Below are 15,562 nucleotides of genomic sequence, written 5' to 3'. Positions count from 1 at the left end.
TTTGTCCTGCTCAAAAAATCCATTTGGAAAAGCTACACATTTATACCACCAGCTCCCTCTGGATAGAGAAGAGAAGTACTACAATGTCATGCAGGACTGTAAGCCTGAAGGTGCTGCTATCTCACAGGCTTTCATTTTTTAAAAAAATGTGAGAAGGCTCTAAGTATCTGTCACCCAAAATTTCACTTCTTCTTGTTGTGTGCCTTCAAGTCGTTTCTGACTTATGGCGACCCTAGCACAGGGTTTTCCTAGAATATTTGTTCAGACAGGCTTTGCCACTGTCTTCCTCTGAAGCTGAAAGAGTATGACTTGCTGTCTCTCCCAAGGTGGAACAGAGCCCCCCAGTCCCAAAGTATCCTTTTTGTTCTTCTTCCTTGCTTTGTGGTCACTCAAGGATTTCTATAATTTTCCTTGGGAGCATCTCAAACTGCTAGTTAGCTGGTGATTCCATTGGGAAGTTGTCCCAGAATTTCATAAGATGCAGACACAGCAGTTAAAGTAGAATCACAGTGCTGTAACAATCTAGTGTGAAATAGGGCCCAAAGAGTGATGCCTTCCTGTTTCTGAATAAAACAAGAATTCAGCCTCATCTGTATGCAAAGCATGTATTTTACCACTCATTTATAGGAACCACCTTCTACACTTGAGTGTAAAATTAGTTCTTAGTAGACTTCTAACTTTGCCATTTTTTTTCTTGTGGTAAGCCTTAATTTGACTTTATTTCCAATGTATCCTAAAACTTGCATAGACTACAGATCTTTTCATTAGACACACAAATTTCATTAGACACACAAATTGGCAGATTTAATATTGATTATTAATTGATTACACACAGAGGCTCAGAGGTGACACAAAAGGATAAACAGAGTTGTTAAATGGCATGAAATGCAAAACGTATAGTCTGTGAGATTTCCACACAAAGCTCAAAAGGTATCAACATAACCAAATGTATATCTAATTTTGCATAGAAGTGGCCCCACTTTTTTATTCCATAATGCACATCTCTCTGTATGTATGTGCATCTATATCTATATCAATATATGTGTGTGAAATACATTGGATAATGATGGTTTATATTGCAACAAATCTGCCGGAATTTAAAGCTCCACAAAGCTTTTGTTGTTACTGCTGCTGAAGCAAACTAATACGGCTACTCATCTGGAATTAATTTTTGGTCTCACACTAGACCATCTGAAAGCATACCACAGATTATATATCATCAAGAGCCATATACAGGGCAAGAAGTTAGGAACATATACAGTTAGAAACACCATGAACATTATCTACTCCGTAAATTCAGAGATCAGCTGAAGTCCTCTTTGCAGGGTACCTTCTCCTAGTTGGAATCCTTAACTGAAGCCATTTCTTTTGTTCTGATATTAGGAATCACTTCTCCATACTATTATAAAAGTAGATTTGCTATGTCATAAGCATAACATTCTGAGGCAGATTTTCCCCTTTAGGAAATTCCTGCACTTCACTTCAGAATGAGAACTTAATCTAGAGCAATCGTGCAAGCTATAAAAGCCATGGAGAACTGTAAACCAAGACTGTTTAAAATAGCTCTGTTGGCTCTGCTTGGCTTCACCCTATGTAACGTTCATTAGCTTCTGCTTTCACTCTGACTCACTCAACAGGATGGGTGGGTAAACAGGACAGGAGGACTAAAGGAAGGAAAATGACAACCAGTAGACATATGGAACACTAACACAGCAATCCTACACATATTAAATACAAGCATACCTCAGTTTACAAAACCTCTGAGAAAGATGCTCGTTTCTGCAAAGTCTTTATGCTTGTCCAGTCCCCTTTTCCTTGTTTTCTGCCAAGCTGGAAGTTTTTTAGCAGCAACAACACATAGAGGATAGTGAAGGAGGGCTAGAGAAATACAGACTTTGGCGGGGTACAGACGGGCAGGGGAAGACGTCTTGGAGGTGTATTCTGCTGAATACGGAGCCTCCAGACCGCCCGCCCCGGGGGCGTGGCTCAGGTGTATGGGGCTTCCACATGGGGGGCAGTGAAGACGCCTCACCTGGGGCCGTTTCTGACCCGCAGTTTCCATACCGCCGCCTCGGAGGACGCTGCAAAGAGAGAGGCAGCTTCTGCACGGGCGGCCAAAAACGGGGCTTTTTTTTTCTTTTGCCGGCTGGCGGATGCGCAGCTGCGCAGCTGCGGCGCTCAGCACCAGCAGCAGAAAGCCTTTGTGCACATTTAAAGCGCCCAGGCCCCTTTAAACTTTTTCCCTCGCCCTGCCCAAGAACAATGGTGGTCTCCTGCCAGCTGGTGATCAGCTGGTGTTGGCATCCTTGTCCGCTTGCACGTTGGTAGTGTCACCAGCATCATGGATGCCTCCTCTCCTTTGGTCCCCACGCTCTTGCTGAATCTGCAATGCACAGCCACAGCTGTCGCCGCTGCCACCGCTGTCCCCCTGCCATCCCCCATCACCTCCCTTGTACATATGTAAATATTTAAAGTTTTAGGGGTTTTTTATTGTTAGGTGAAAATGGCACAGGAATGTGTGTAGGGGTTCACTTTAAATTCCAAACTTTCCCCAATTCTAGCAGCGCATGCGTACATGTTGCTCTAGGGTTAGGGTTAGGGTTAGGGTTACGAGCATTAAAATAGAGTGCAGCTGTGCTGCAGCTTCCACATCTGCATGGCATCTGACGCTCTAATTAGAGCCTCGGTGCAAACTGCGCATGTTCCAGGACCCCGACTCATTATGCGACGCAGCAGACACGGAGCTTTTAAATGGGCAACTTAAATTAGCGGCGTAACAATTCTGGCGTACTGGTGCAGCAGCTTATAGACGGAGATGCGCAGCTGCGCAGTTGCGCAGTATATAGAAAAGAAGCGGGGGAAAAGCAGCACCTTTTTAATGCCACTTCTTCCCGCTTGGGGCGTGCGGGCGGCGTGTTCATGGCGGCATTCAGGTAAGGGCCGTCTGAAGGCTATACCTTCATGACGTCATGAACACATCCCTTTTTGCCCGTCTGTATCCCGCCTTTGTGTGTCAAATAGCTGCTTGCTGTTTCAATTCCAAGTCTGCATTAATATAATAAAGGTTGGGCTGGCAAAGAATGGGTTTCTACTCTAGCTGATCCTACTATAGTTGTACCTATGTCTACTGCAGGCAAGGTAACAGCAGCTGCCTCCAGAGTCCTTTACTGAGCATGCACATAGGTATTTCATTTTCCATGTGAATGTTTTAAGTTTTGAATAAAAACACTGCTGAAACATACTGAACCGCTCTTCTTTTTTGTGGTGTAGGAACCTATCCCTATTATTTCTGTATTATTTCTGCCTCTGGTATGAAAATTTATTTTAAAGAAGTAATACTTAGGAACACATCCACTTTGTTAACTGAGGCGTACCTGTAGTCAGAAGTAATTCCGACTGTGTTCAGTGGTACTTACCCCCCAGTAAGTATAATTATAATTCCAGTATAATACTACAATTAGTTTCCAGGCAAGGTCCACAGTATTAGGTTTTGCCTTTAAAGCCCTACAAGGTTTGGTTGGGTCTAGGTTACCTATGGGATTGCCTCTTCCTGTATAATCTGCCCCATACACTCAGGTCCTCTAGTGGACATTTATTCCCGTCAACCAGAACTAGGTCGGCAACTGTCAGCCAGAGGACTTTTTCCTTAGCCACCCCTAGACTGTAGAATGACCTGCTGGAGGAGATTACACAGCTAAATACACTGTACAAATTTAAAACAGCATTGAAAACCAGTCTCTTCCAGCAAGCTTATCCAGATAATTTTTAAATTATGCATTTTAAATGTGGATTGTTTTAGAATGTGTATGTCTTATTTGTCCTTTTAAACTGTTGCATTATTTAATTAATGTGTTTTAACTGATGTTGTGTATTGTTTATTTGATGTTGTTCCCCACCTCGATCCATAGAGAGAATCAAGTAATAAATAAATAAATATTACTACTACTACTATTACTACAACTACATATACTGCACTTGCCTAAAAAGGAGGGAGCTGCCCTTTTTACCGATAAGACTTGTGCTGGGCCAAAGTTTCATTATGTTCAATCTTTGTGGGTATGAACACAATTGTACTATTTTTCAGTTGTATGATGACTTGCGAGGCAGCAGAGACTTTTACTTTGCTTTTTCCCCTTGTAATATAAAAACTACAGCCATCTGTTGACTGCTTCATCTTTATTATAAGTCAACCTGCCTTGAAAAATATTTCACTCAATCACCAGCCAACCCCAGAAATCTCCAGAACTGGCTTTCTCTTTTATGGAAGAAAACTAGTCTTCCATAACAGTGAAGGATATAATTTCAAATAGCATAATGGGATGTCAGACAACTGTCCTATTTAGCATCTCCTTATTCATCACCATCCAAAAATCAATACAGTCGGCCATTCTTATACACGGATTTCTTGTACACGAATTCAAGCATCCACGGTTTGAAAATATTCAAAAAAAGTATAAATTTCAAATATCAAACCTTGATTTTCCTTTTTTTATAAGGGACACCATTTTGCTATGTTATTATATTTAATGGGACTTGAGCCTCCATGGATTTTGTCATATTTAATGGGACTTGAGCCTCCACGGATTTTGTTATTTGTGATCCTAGAACCAAACCCCAGCGTATAACAAGGGTCCACTGTACAACACTACATACAAAACACTCTGATGAAGCAGCATAATAATCCTTATATCACTTGCTGACTTCCTTGAATTTCTTGTACTCTATAAGCATACGTATATCATTAAGTTTCTGTGGCCTGTTACAGACTGCCAAAATAAAGCTGCTTCGGGTCTCTTTGGAGGTATGCTATTTAAATGATGCATGGGTCCTAAAAGTTCGGAGGTAGCGCCAAAGCCACACTCCATTCCTAAGCACTGGAGTGCAGCTTTTGGTGCAGCTTCCGGATTCTTCGGACGCATGCATCATTTAAACAGCATACCTCCAAAGAGACCTGAAGCAGCTTTATTTTGGCAGTCTGTAACAGGCCTGTGGCATTTATTAGTAGTAGTATTAGTAGTAGTATAATTTATTTATATAGCGCTGTAGATTTACACATTTAATTGACTGTTTCTATTGTGATTAGAATTAGGATGTAAATAATAAAAAATAATGACCACAGAAGAAATACATAAATTCAACCTAGACAATGAAGAAATTGAAATAAAGAGTTCCTGTACGTAGGATGAAACATTGGCCAGACTGGTGACTGGTGGGAGACAAGAAATAAAAAGAAGACTAGGGCCCGTTACAGACAGGCCTAAAAGTACGCGCTCCACACGTACTAGGGTTAGAAAGGAGCGTCCTTTCCGGACGCTCCCAATCCTAGCACACACGGAACACGCACAAAATGGCGGCGGCCATTCCACATGGCCGCCACCATTACGACGTCACAGCCGCTCTGCCTCTGCGCCGCATGAGGGCGCCTAGAGCGCCCTTTCTGCGGCATAAGAAGGAGCTCCAAAACGGAGCTCCTTCTGGGGTTTGCGTCACTGGGCGCAGCCTTTACATGGCTGCGCCCAGAGACGCAGAGGAGAAAGGGGCCAAGCGGCCCCTTTCTCCTCCTCCCCGCCGTCGCTGGGTGTCCTTGGGGCTTGAAGCCCCAAGGATACCCCTTTCCAGGCTGCAAGGAAGCGGCCTTTTGCTGCTTCCCCGCGGCCTGGAAAGCGGAGGATCAGGGCCTCGGAGGCTGCCGGTCTGGCAGCTGAGGCCCCAATACAGCGGGGAAAGGGGCGGGTGCAGGCCTCCCCAAACAGGCGGTCTGTAACCCACCCATGAATGGTAAAGTCAGCTATGAAAGAACTAGATAAGGTCCGAAACAGTAAAGATATACAACTGAGCACCAAAGTCAGAGTTGTTCAAGCCATGGTATGCCCCATCACCATGTACAGATGTGAGAGCTGGACGGATTTGAAAAGATATTAAAGAAAACAGATAGGAAAAGAATCAAGTCAATTGAGATGTGGTGCTCAAGAAAAGTGTTGAGACAAAAAGACAAGCAAATGGGTCCTTGAACAGATCAAACCATAACCCCCCTGAAAGCCAAGATAACAAAACTGACGCTGTCGTACTTTGGCCACACCATGAGAAGGAATGGCTCATTTAAAAAGATACTAATGCTTGGGAAGGTGGAGAGCAGTAGAAAGAAAGGATAACCATATGCCAGATGGCTAGACTCAATTAGGGAGGTCAGGGACATGAATCTATAGGACTTGAGCAGAGCAGTGGAGGATAAGGGGGCTTGGCGATGTCATGGCCACAGGATTGCCATGAGTCGGGACCAACTCAAGGGCAGTTAACAACAACAACAACCATCATATTCTATTGGTATGTGTTCCAACCCCAAGGCTGCAGTTCTATGCCCTTTTAGTAGTGGGACATACTGATGAGTACATATGTCCAGAATTACACTATAAACAACCATGGAAGATGCATTCACAATTCTATGTCGCTGGAAAAGGAAAACATAGCCTGTCTCCACTATTTCTTTGCCCCTATCCCAGTTCTGTGACAGGAAGAAGGGAGTAAGGATGCATTTGTTTAAATTATTTCTGTGTCACCTCCCAGTTCACAAGGGCCCCCAAGGCGCTGAACAAATAAAAGCTAATTAAAATAATACAGAGCATAAGAAAATATATAAAATACCAGACATGTGGTATTGTAGTAAGATCAAAAGGTTCTGAGAGGAAATACATTTAACCATTCAAAAATATTTAAGATACAATTTGAAATGTTACCAGAATTTTACTTGTTAAATATAACATCTGTTTTCAAAAAAGACATAGAAAATAAGTACTGGAGGGTGTTAATTGTACATAGTGACAGCAGCAAGATTGGTCCTAACTAAAAATTGTAAAAACTCTAGAGGAATGGACACTAAAATTACAAGAATTAAGAGAAATGGACAGACTTACATTCCTGAGCAACAATAAGGGTAAAGATAAACTAAACGAGGAATGGTTTCCGGTACTACAATTTTGGGGAAATACATTTAGTATCAAAAAAGATCTAATGATTTAATGAATGCATTATATTTTATAGAAATATAAATTATAAAATCTTATAAGATCTGATTAATCAAGGAAACGTAAAACTTCGTTGACTGTTAGGCCTTTATTGGGAACATGTGAGATATATTACACAGACAGATGAATTAATGTGAAACACAACGAATAATGACACCTGTAAAAGCAAAGCATTTTGTATATATTGTGAATGATATATTTCTAAAAAACATAAAATAAAATAAAACAATAGAGATAAAGGCATTTTAAAACCCCTTTAAAATACTCTATTAAAACCATTAAAAATGATCCAAAAACTATTCTACAATCCAGTTTCCTTGGGTAGGGAAGCAGGGAGATTTCCTCTGAATACAAAGGGAGTCCTCTTAACGCAAAGTTTGCGTTAAGAGAAATCTCCCTGCTTCCCTGTTTCCTTTGCAACAATTGAAGAACACTAGAGGGAGCCTCGTTTCCATGTGGATTAGGGAGCGGTCCTAGCGTTCACAAACAGGGGCTGCTTTTACCTTTCAGCTACTTTTGGAGGACGTTTTACCAGCGATGCAGGCAAGTGTGAAAATCTTCTATGTTGTGGGACTGCAACTCCCACCAGCCCTAGCCAAGACAGCCAACGGTGAGAAATGCTAGGAGCTCCAGTCCAACAACATCTGAACGGTATGATCCCTTCCTCCTGCTGTAATTAGTAAAGATAGCAAATGACTCTTGAACACTGTGATGAGTAGCAGGAATGAATGACTTGTTAAAGTAACTTTCCAAGCATTCAAAAAACACCCCAGAGAGACTAAGTTACTCACCAAACCTCAAATGGAAAGGGCACCCACAACCTCAGGGACTGGGGAGATACATATGGGAAGAGCCGTTCTTTCAATATCCCTTCCGTATGGCTTCCTAGCATTCAAAAAAGGGGGGAAATAAGGGGAAACCATGATCAATAATTTTGGCAAGGAATAATAGTCTATCTTTAAATACACACACTCACACATTCTGCACGCACACACGCATGCACACACCAGAAGAGATACTATAGCATTTTATACTCATACCAGGACATTCATTCTTATTGGATACTGAAAAGCACAGTAATACTTGATATGAAGTTGTAGGTATCTTAAAAGGTAAAATCATGCCTTTTATGTTACAATATAGTTCTGGGGGTGGAATCCCCAAGTAGTGCTGAACTTTTCAATAATCAGTGAGAACTAACTTAGTAAATCGGTAGCAAGTATCAGTAGAGTAAACCAGAGGGAGATAATTTTTGGTTGGGGAACTCCAACAAGAGTTATGCCATGTATCAAAAACCCACAAATGCTAGAATAACTGTATATTGTGATTCAAGAACACATGACTCTGTGACATCTGACATGAAATCTCATTTCCTGTACCATCATAAACAGGAGTAATTTCACATAGTCAAATGAAGGAGTTGACATTTTTTGGAAACCTGATCTTTATTCAGGTGAGTAAGTAATGTGTGTGTACCTAAAATTCTAGACGAAGGGCAAATTGTATTTTAAACCTGGGTGAAAAGCTCTGAGGGGAAAATCCACCTCCAAGTTAGAAGCAGGAGTATTGTCCACAATGCCTCCAACAAGGAGATTAAGGCATCATTTTGTCAGTTTCAAAGAGCTTTGCCCATTGAAAAATTTTTCACACTTGTTTAAACAAAATACAAACCAGGGGTGGATGAACATTACTGCAGGTGTTAACAGGAGAATTGTGACCAGGCAGCATGCCACACAAGGACAAATGATACTACCAGTTGCAAAGTAGCACAGACTGAAGGCACCAGTGCAAACGTCTTAGATTCCAGGAATCCTATCTAACTACAGTTCATCAATCTAACAACATACATCCAATCACTTTAGGTCACCTGTATGCTTAGGTTACTGTTTAGCAACTTATAAAGGCTGTTTCATCAGTGAGCACTATCAGGATTGTTCAGGTGATTTGTTTATGTGTAAATGTACTTCTCAACACAAATATATAAAATTTAAATAGAATGATAAATGTTTCTTACATAGCATAGTACTGCTAACGCACTGGTTTCAAATTATATCATTTCTGAATTTTCTACTACTATTTGGTTTTGGGTAGTTGGAAGGGATAGCAAATGCCTGTAAAAATATATTTATCAAGAAGGTTAAAAATAAACTTCTAAGAGGGCAGGAGCTATATATATCACATGCAAAACATTCAGGGATGGGTTAAGTTACAGATTCCTTCAACCTACTCAAGAAGGTTGCATTGGTAATCTTATAAAATCATTCTTCATTGGGAGAAGAGAGAAGTAAGAGAATTTCCAAACACTGGTTTGTGTGCTAGGTCATGCTTAAAAATAATCATAACAGCTACCTAAAATAAGGAAGCATGTGGATTTTAATACTTAAAGGAACTCAAAGGCATCCCCCCCTTCGTTATCACATATGATGAATAAATATATGTACCCATACAAAGACAGACAGAGTATAGACACATAAGGTATTGTAAAATTAGGGACCTGCAAGGTTGATGAACTTCTTATAGTGTGGACAGAACCAGAGTAATTTCTGACTCCCACAAGCCATGGCAGGTGCCTGTTCTTCCTATTAGCTGCAGAGGATCCCACATGCAAAATTAGCTCAAGCCTACCAAGGGAGGAAACTTTTAATCAAAGACAAGGACCTGCAGCGCATCCCAGCTTGGTCAAAGCTCATGTCCAACTCAAGATCAACACCACATGACTCAGAGCTAGAACCTAGAACCAGCCCTCAGCCAAGCACATAACAAGGCTTTCGAATCATGTTGGGAGATCATAAAAATGTTCTAAGAGTTCTCCAGATATGAAGCTTCTCTGTCTAGATCCTCTCACACATGGGTTTCACAGAATTGGAAGAGTGAGTGTGTCAGAATGGAATTTGAGAGTTCCAAATTGAAGTCCCAAATGAACCATGACCCTCAATGCATGGCCCAGGATACATTCTCTCAGCCTGAGCTACCTGACAACATACAGTGAGATGAAAGAGATCCACTTACACCATTTTGAACTCATTGTAGAAAAAGTCACAGGTAACTAATAATCAAATACAAAAACTGCTGGATTAGGAAACTGAACTATTACCTCAGGATAAGGTACTGACCTGCCTGCCTCATCATTCATTAGTTTAATGGATCTGCCAGGCAAGGAGAATAAGATTAGGATAGGCTATGCAATCTGAATAAAAAGAATATGTATTGGACTCCCTTCACTGCCCTTTTTCATCTCTAACTTTTCTAGGACAAAACATCATTCTAGGCTACAAAGAAGCTTTCACTTGCTTTACACTGGTCATACTACATCTATGTCCAAGATGAAAGAACCTCTGAAAAACTGCATCACATACCCCCGCCCATGTTCCCCTCAGTTTCTGTTGGGCATTTGTTTTACAGTTGACAGTGAATGAATGGAAAAATCAATTTCACCATGGAGTCTATTACAAAATTCTTTGTCTGCACAAAGGTCCCAGTAGGGACCCAATAATTACAAAGTGCCTAAGGAAGGGAGCTAGAGGGGAGATCTGACCTTTGCTCTGTTTTATGATACTTCTCTGACACATGTGAGTCCTCAGAAAAGAAAATCCAAGACAGACAAACTTAGGTATGGGGGAGCACCACACTTGGTTGTTTTCTCTTCTTTGTTCTGTATTTCCTTTTCTATGTGCCACTAAGAAACAAGCAGGGAGAAAGTATCCTGGAGGGCAAAGTTCCCAAACTCAAGCCAAGACCAACACATACAGCTTTGGTACTTTCAGAGGTGGCCAGCTAGTATGAGTCCAAGCCAATCCTGCTGTACAGATGCAACACTGAACAATAAATACTCTTGCTTTTATGAGAGAAAAGCATTCTCAGGCTGGGAAGAATGTGAAGAAATAGATGGAATGCCCATGCTATCCAGGTCTGGATGTGCCTTCAAAGGCACAGCTTGGAAAATTTATATTTTGGACTACAGCTCTCAGAATCTCCCAGACCGTGGCTATGATGACTGAGAGATTCTTGGAGTCATTGTCCAAAAATACAATTTTTGAAACCTCTGTTTGAGGGACAGACAACTTCTCAGAGGCTACCAAGGCAACAGCCTGTGGCCCCAAATTTATGTATTACAACTTGCTCCCAAGGGTTACCCCCCTCATGAGTGGCCCAGTTCCATTATAAAATTGGTGCATTCTTGCCATAAAAGTTTCTAAATAATGGACATATATACCAAACAGACCTTTCATTGTGCAGTCGCCTTGCTACATTCACAGAATTTGATGGGGATGGGATGTTTCCAAGTGATGTTTTTCACTTGTAGTTTTTTCCCCATTGCTTCTACCAATTAATCCATTAAGGATGAAAAGACAAAGGAGCCAAAAGTCTTTTGTTTGATAATGCTTCATCTGGAAGCACCCTGAATCTGAACAGTACATATGAACACTGTACGTGGGTTTACACGTGCATACGCAGAGCAAAAGAAAATATGAAAAAATCATACATTTGGAATCCTTTACTTTTCATTACATGGGATACTATTGGTAAATAATTTTAAACATGTTCTTGACTGAATTTGGTAAGGCTGTCAGAGAAACATAATACTGCTTAAGTGCCACAATATGCCATCAGTCAACCTTCTGTTTTACACCATGATTCTAAGCATGTTTTTACAAAAATAAATTACTCTGAATTCAATGGAATTTAGTTCCAGGTAAATGTGCATAGGATTTCCGTGTTAGTAAATGTTATGTTGTTGTTATTTGCCTTCAAGTCATCTCCAACTTATAGTGACCATAAGGCAAACTTATCACAGGGTTTTCTTGGCAAGATTTGTTTACAGGAGGTTTCTCTTTGCCTTCCTATGCGGTTGAGAGAGAGAAACTTGCCCAAGGTCACCCAGTGGGTTTCTATGGCTGAGCAGGGATTCAAACCCTGGTCTCCAGAGTCACAGTCCAAAGTTCAAACCACTACAGTCCACTGGATCACTTAGTAAATCATCCACCAGGAAGAAGAAGAAGAAATAATAATAATAATAATAATAATAATAATAATAATAATAATGTGAAGGCAAAGGTTTTTCAGGCTATGTGGCCATGTTCCAGAAGAGTTTCTTCCTGACATTTTGCCAGCATCTGTGGCTGGCATCTTCAGAGAAGATTTACATGTAAATCATTTCCTCTCAACCAAGGGTCACACAGTATATATACCCCACTCACTTCCATGTCAGCATTCTCTGAAGATGCCAGCCACAGATGTTGTCGAAACATCAGGAAAAAACTCTTCTGGAACATGGCCACATAGCCCAAAAAACCCACAAAAAACTATGGATGCCGGCCATGAAAGCCTTTGACTTTACATTGATGGCAAAAGCTTTCACGTCTGGTATCCATAAATTTTGTGGGGGTTTTTTGGGCTATGTGGCCATGTTCTGACGTTTCACCAGCATCTGTGGCTGGCACCTTCAGAGAATGCTGGCATGGAAGTGAGTGGGGTATATATACTGTGTGACCTTGGTTGAGAGGAAATGATTTACATGTAAATCTAGAGCGCTAAATAAATAAAGCGTAATAATAATAATAATAATAATAATAATAATATTTCTTACCCATTTCACCCATGGATTAAAGTAGAGCAGGGGTAGGCAGCCCTTTTGAGCCAGGGGCCGGGTTGCTGTCCCTCAGACAACTGGGGGGCCGAAGCCAAAAAATAAATAATTAAATAATTTTTAAAAAATTAAATAAATAAATAAACCAGGACAAATGTAGGACAAAATTTTCAAATGGAGGGCACTTTTTAAATAAGAAATGGAGGACACGCGAAAAAATTTGCTGATTTTTTAAAAAATGTTAAGATAAATGCATGTTTCTGAGGCTTCTATAGACAATTGCCCCACCATGCCCCTTGCGCGACATGCCAAAGGCCCCGGCGGCAATCGGCGGCAGGACTGGGCTGGGGCCAGTCCCAAGGCCTCGCCAGGCCGCATCCGGCCCGCGGGCCGCAAGTTGCCTACCCCTGAAGTAGAGAATAGCAACAGATTAAGTTACAACACATAACATCAGTTAAAAACATATAACATTATTTAAAAGACATAACATTACTTGAAAATAACATATAAGACCAAAACAATCAATTCATAATCTAAAATTCATAATTTAAAAATCATCTGGCTAGGCCTGCCAAAATAGATAACAAAAGAAGCACTGGAAGAATTCACAAGACCTTCAGATGAGTTTTTGGATGTGAAGTTCAATAATTTCATGAATCTCCCAGCAGTCTTTTTACCAGGGATGAACTAAGTGCAGCCCACCAAAGACTACTGGACTGCAACTCCCATTAGCCCTAACCAGCATATTTAATGGTGAGGAATTCTAGGAGCTGTAGTCCAACAGCTTCTGAAGGGCTGCATCTTGCCCATTCTTTGCTTAATACTTTACATAACCGATTAAATGTAAAGAATAAAAGTACAAATAATTAATTGGAAAGAATCACAAAAGTGAGGAAAGCTCCAAACTGTTGGCAATAGTGTGAACGAAATGGGCAGGATTTTTTGACCAGACCAGCATTTCTCATTTTTTAAAAAGACCAGTCATGGACACCCATCTAGCAGTTTATGCTTGTCAAATTCCCAATCATTCCAAGGCATGTATCTGCAGGAATATACTTCAATGTTATGTTAGTTATGGTTTTTATTTTATTTTTAGATACAGTAAGAAATGCTGAGCCTTAGCAATACTGTATTTCATCAATGTAAGGTGACAGAAAAACACCATACACTCCCTAAGAGGAAAATCAGGAAAACACTCCAGAGCAAGAAGATCATCCTCATCATCACCACCACTACCACTTATATGCCACCCTTTCCCTAATACTGGGATTTAGGTGGTTTGAACATTATTAAAACTAGTACAGTTTTAACATATACAACATTTAACATAAATGTGTATGCACACATTATTTTAAAAACAGCTGTCATAAGCAGCTGGTAGGATACAGTACCAAATCAATGGATTTCCCAGTGGCAGAATAATCATAATTGAAAGCTCTTTTTAATAGCTGTAGATTTTGTACTTGAGGCACTCCATACATTATTTGCACATTCACTCATAGATGTGCAAATTCAAGTTTGGGTAATCCATGTATAGATGCTTGTCTGGTTGGCTGAGTGAGTCACACATGCAATAATTTGCGGAAACAAAAAGTCAGCTTTGATTAGCTTGGGGTTGCTGCCTCAAGGGAAGACTGTAAAGTTGAATTTAAACACTTACTGAATGAAATTGACACAGAGATTTGAAATGTGGTTTTGGTAAAGCACATATCGGTGAATGTACATGACTGATTTATTTTTTCTCACCAACTCTGGCAGGCTAAAAAGACTGTGGTCCCTTCAGTTAAGTCATGCTCAGTTATAGCAATTCTTACCTTTTTTGAAAATCAAACATCAATTTAAGAATGTGTTGAAAACTATGGACCCCTTCCAAGAAAAAAATAATTGCAAAGTAAACCAAAGAAAACAACTTTTTTGTCCAGTTCACACACCCCTGAACCCCATCTATGGAACCCCTAGTGGTCCACAACATATACATCATATATTAAGAACCCCCTTTCTACTATTCTACAGTACACCTTCCCTCTGGTTGATAAGAAAAATCTATTTTAGGATGCATCTCATCTGTGCAAAGTTTCTCACTCAAGTCTATGGCTTTCCAAAATGGAAAACAAAATCAAAGATCTCCCACACAGCTCTGAAAACTATACACACTACATCTCTCCTGCCTAAAAGCTTAAAACTGCATAAAAGTACACCAGGAGCAATCACACAGCTATCTGATGCACCAACAAATTCATCAACAACCATTAGAGAAAGCTGTCATTCCGCGGGCTGACCCCTATGCACACATTATGTACTCATCATTGATATTGTTACCTTAATGCTCAGAAAGCCAGAATGTATATTTCACGGCCCCCAAGGTATATATGTGACTTGACAGCATTATTTCTTTGCCAAACAAATTCTTGCTCTCAGGTTTTCATAGAGCACTCTGCGTTTCCTCATTTTTCAGGCCCTTTTTTAAAAATTCAATGCTCATCAGCCTTGGGGAGAGGAAGTTGCAAAATAACTGCAGGGCTGCTAAACTCATTCTCTTAATGTGACCAAGGTCCAAAACACACTACAGAAATAATCCAGTGTAAGACCACTTTAACTGCCCTGATTCATTGCTAGAGAATCCTGGGAATTGTAGTTTATTGTGGCACCAGAGCCCTCTGACAGAGAAGGCTAGATGTCTCACAAAACTACAGTTCCCAGAATTCCCTAGCATTGAGCCAGGGCAGTTAAAGCTATCTCAAACTGGATTATTTCTGCAGTGTTTCTTGGACTCAAGATGTTACCAAGAAAGTTAAAGCAACAACCCACTACCAACTGGGAGCTGCCAGTACACCTCTGTTTTCTCCTCGCTTGTGCCTACTACAACAGGTGGGCTGGACATTTTGCCAGGAAAGACAGAAAGGTCTTTTAAAAAGTATCATTACTATTCCTCCCCTCCTCCTCAATCATCTTA

General features: G+C 40.6%; 1 protein-coding gene across 4 annotated transcripts in view; it reads right to left on the bottom strand.

The window, feature by feature from the left end:
* The window catches only part of TFEB (transcription factor EB), a 74,106-nt gene that overhangs the window by 17,481 nt on the left and 41,063 nt on the right, over positions 1 to 15,562 (bottom strand). For 3 of the 4 annotated variants that reach the window (XM_089514642.1, XM_089514644.1, XM_089514645.1), the window contains exon 2: positions 7,814 to 7,907. The exons of the other annotated variant lie outside the window; for it this stretch is intronic. The gene's annotated coding sequence lies outside the window, so the exon portion shown is untranslated. The remainder of the gene's footprint in view (positions 1 to 7,813; positions 7,908 to 15,562) is intronic. 4 annotated transcript variants of the gene reach the window in all.

Source organism: Sceloporus occidentalis, unplaced genomic scaffold (genome assembly GCF_023333645.1).
Source record: "Sceloporus occidentalis isolate IW3139 unplaced genomic scaffold, rSceOcc1.0.p SCAF_3, whole genome shotgun sequence".
Taxonomy (NCBI): Eukaryota; Metazoa; Chordata; class Lepidosauria; order Squamata; family Phrynosomatidae; genus Sceloporus; species Sceloporus occidentalis.
The sequence above is the reverse complement of the archived record's forward strand: the minus strand, read 5'-3'. Positions and strand labels throughout refer to the sequence as shown.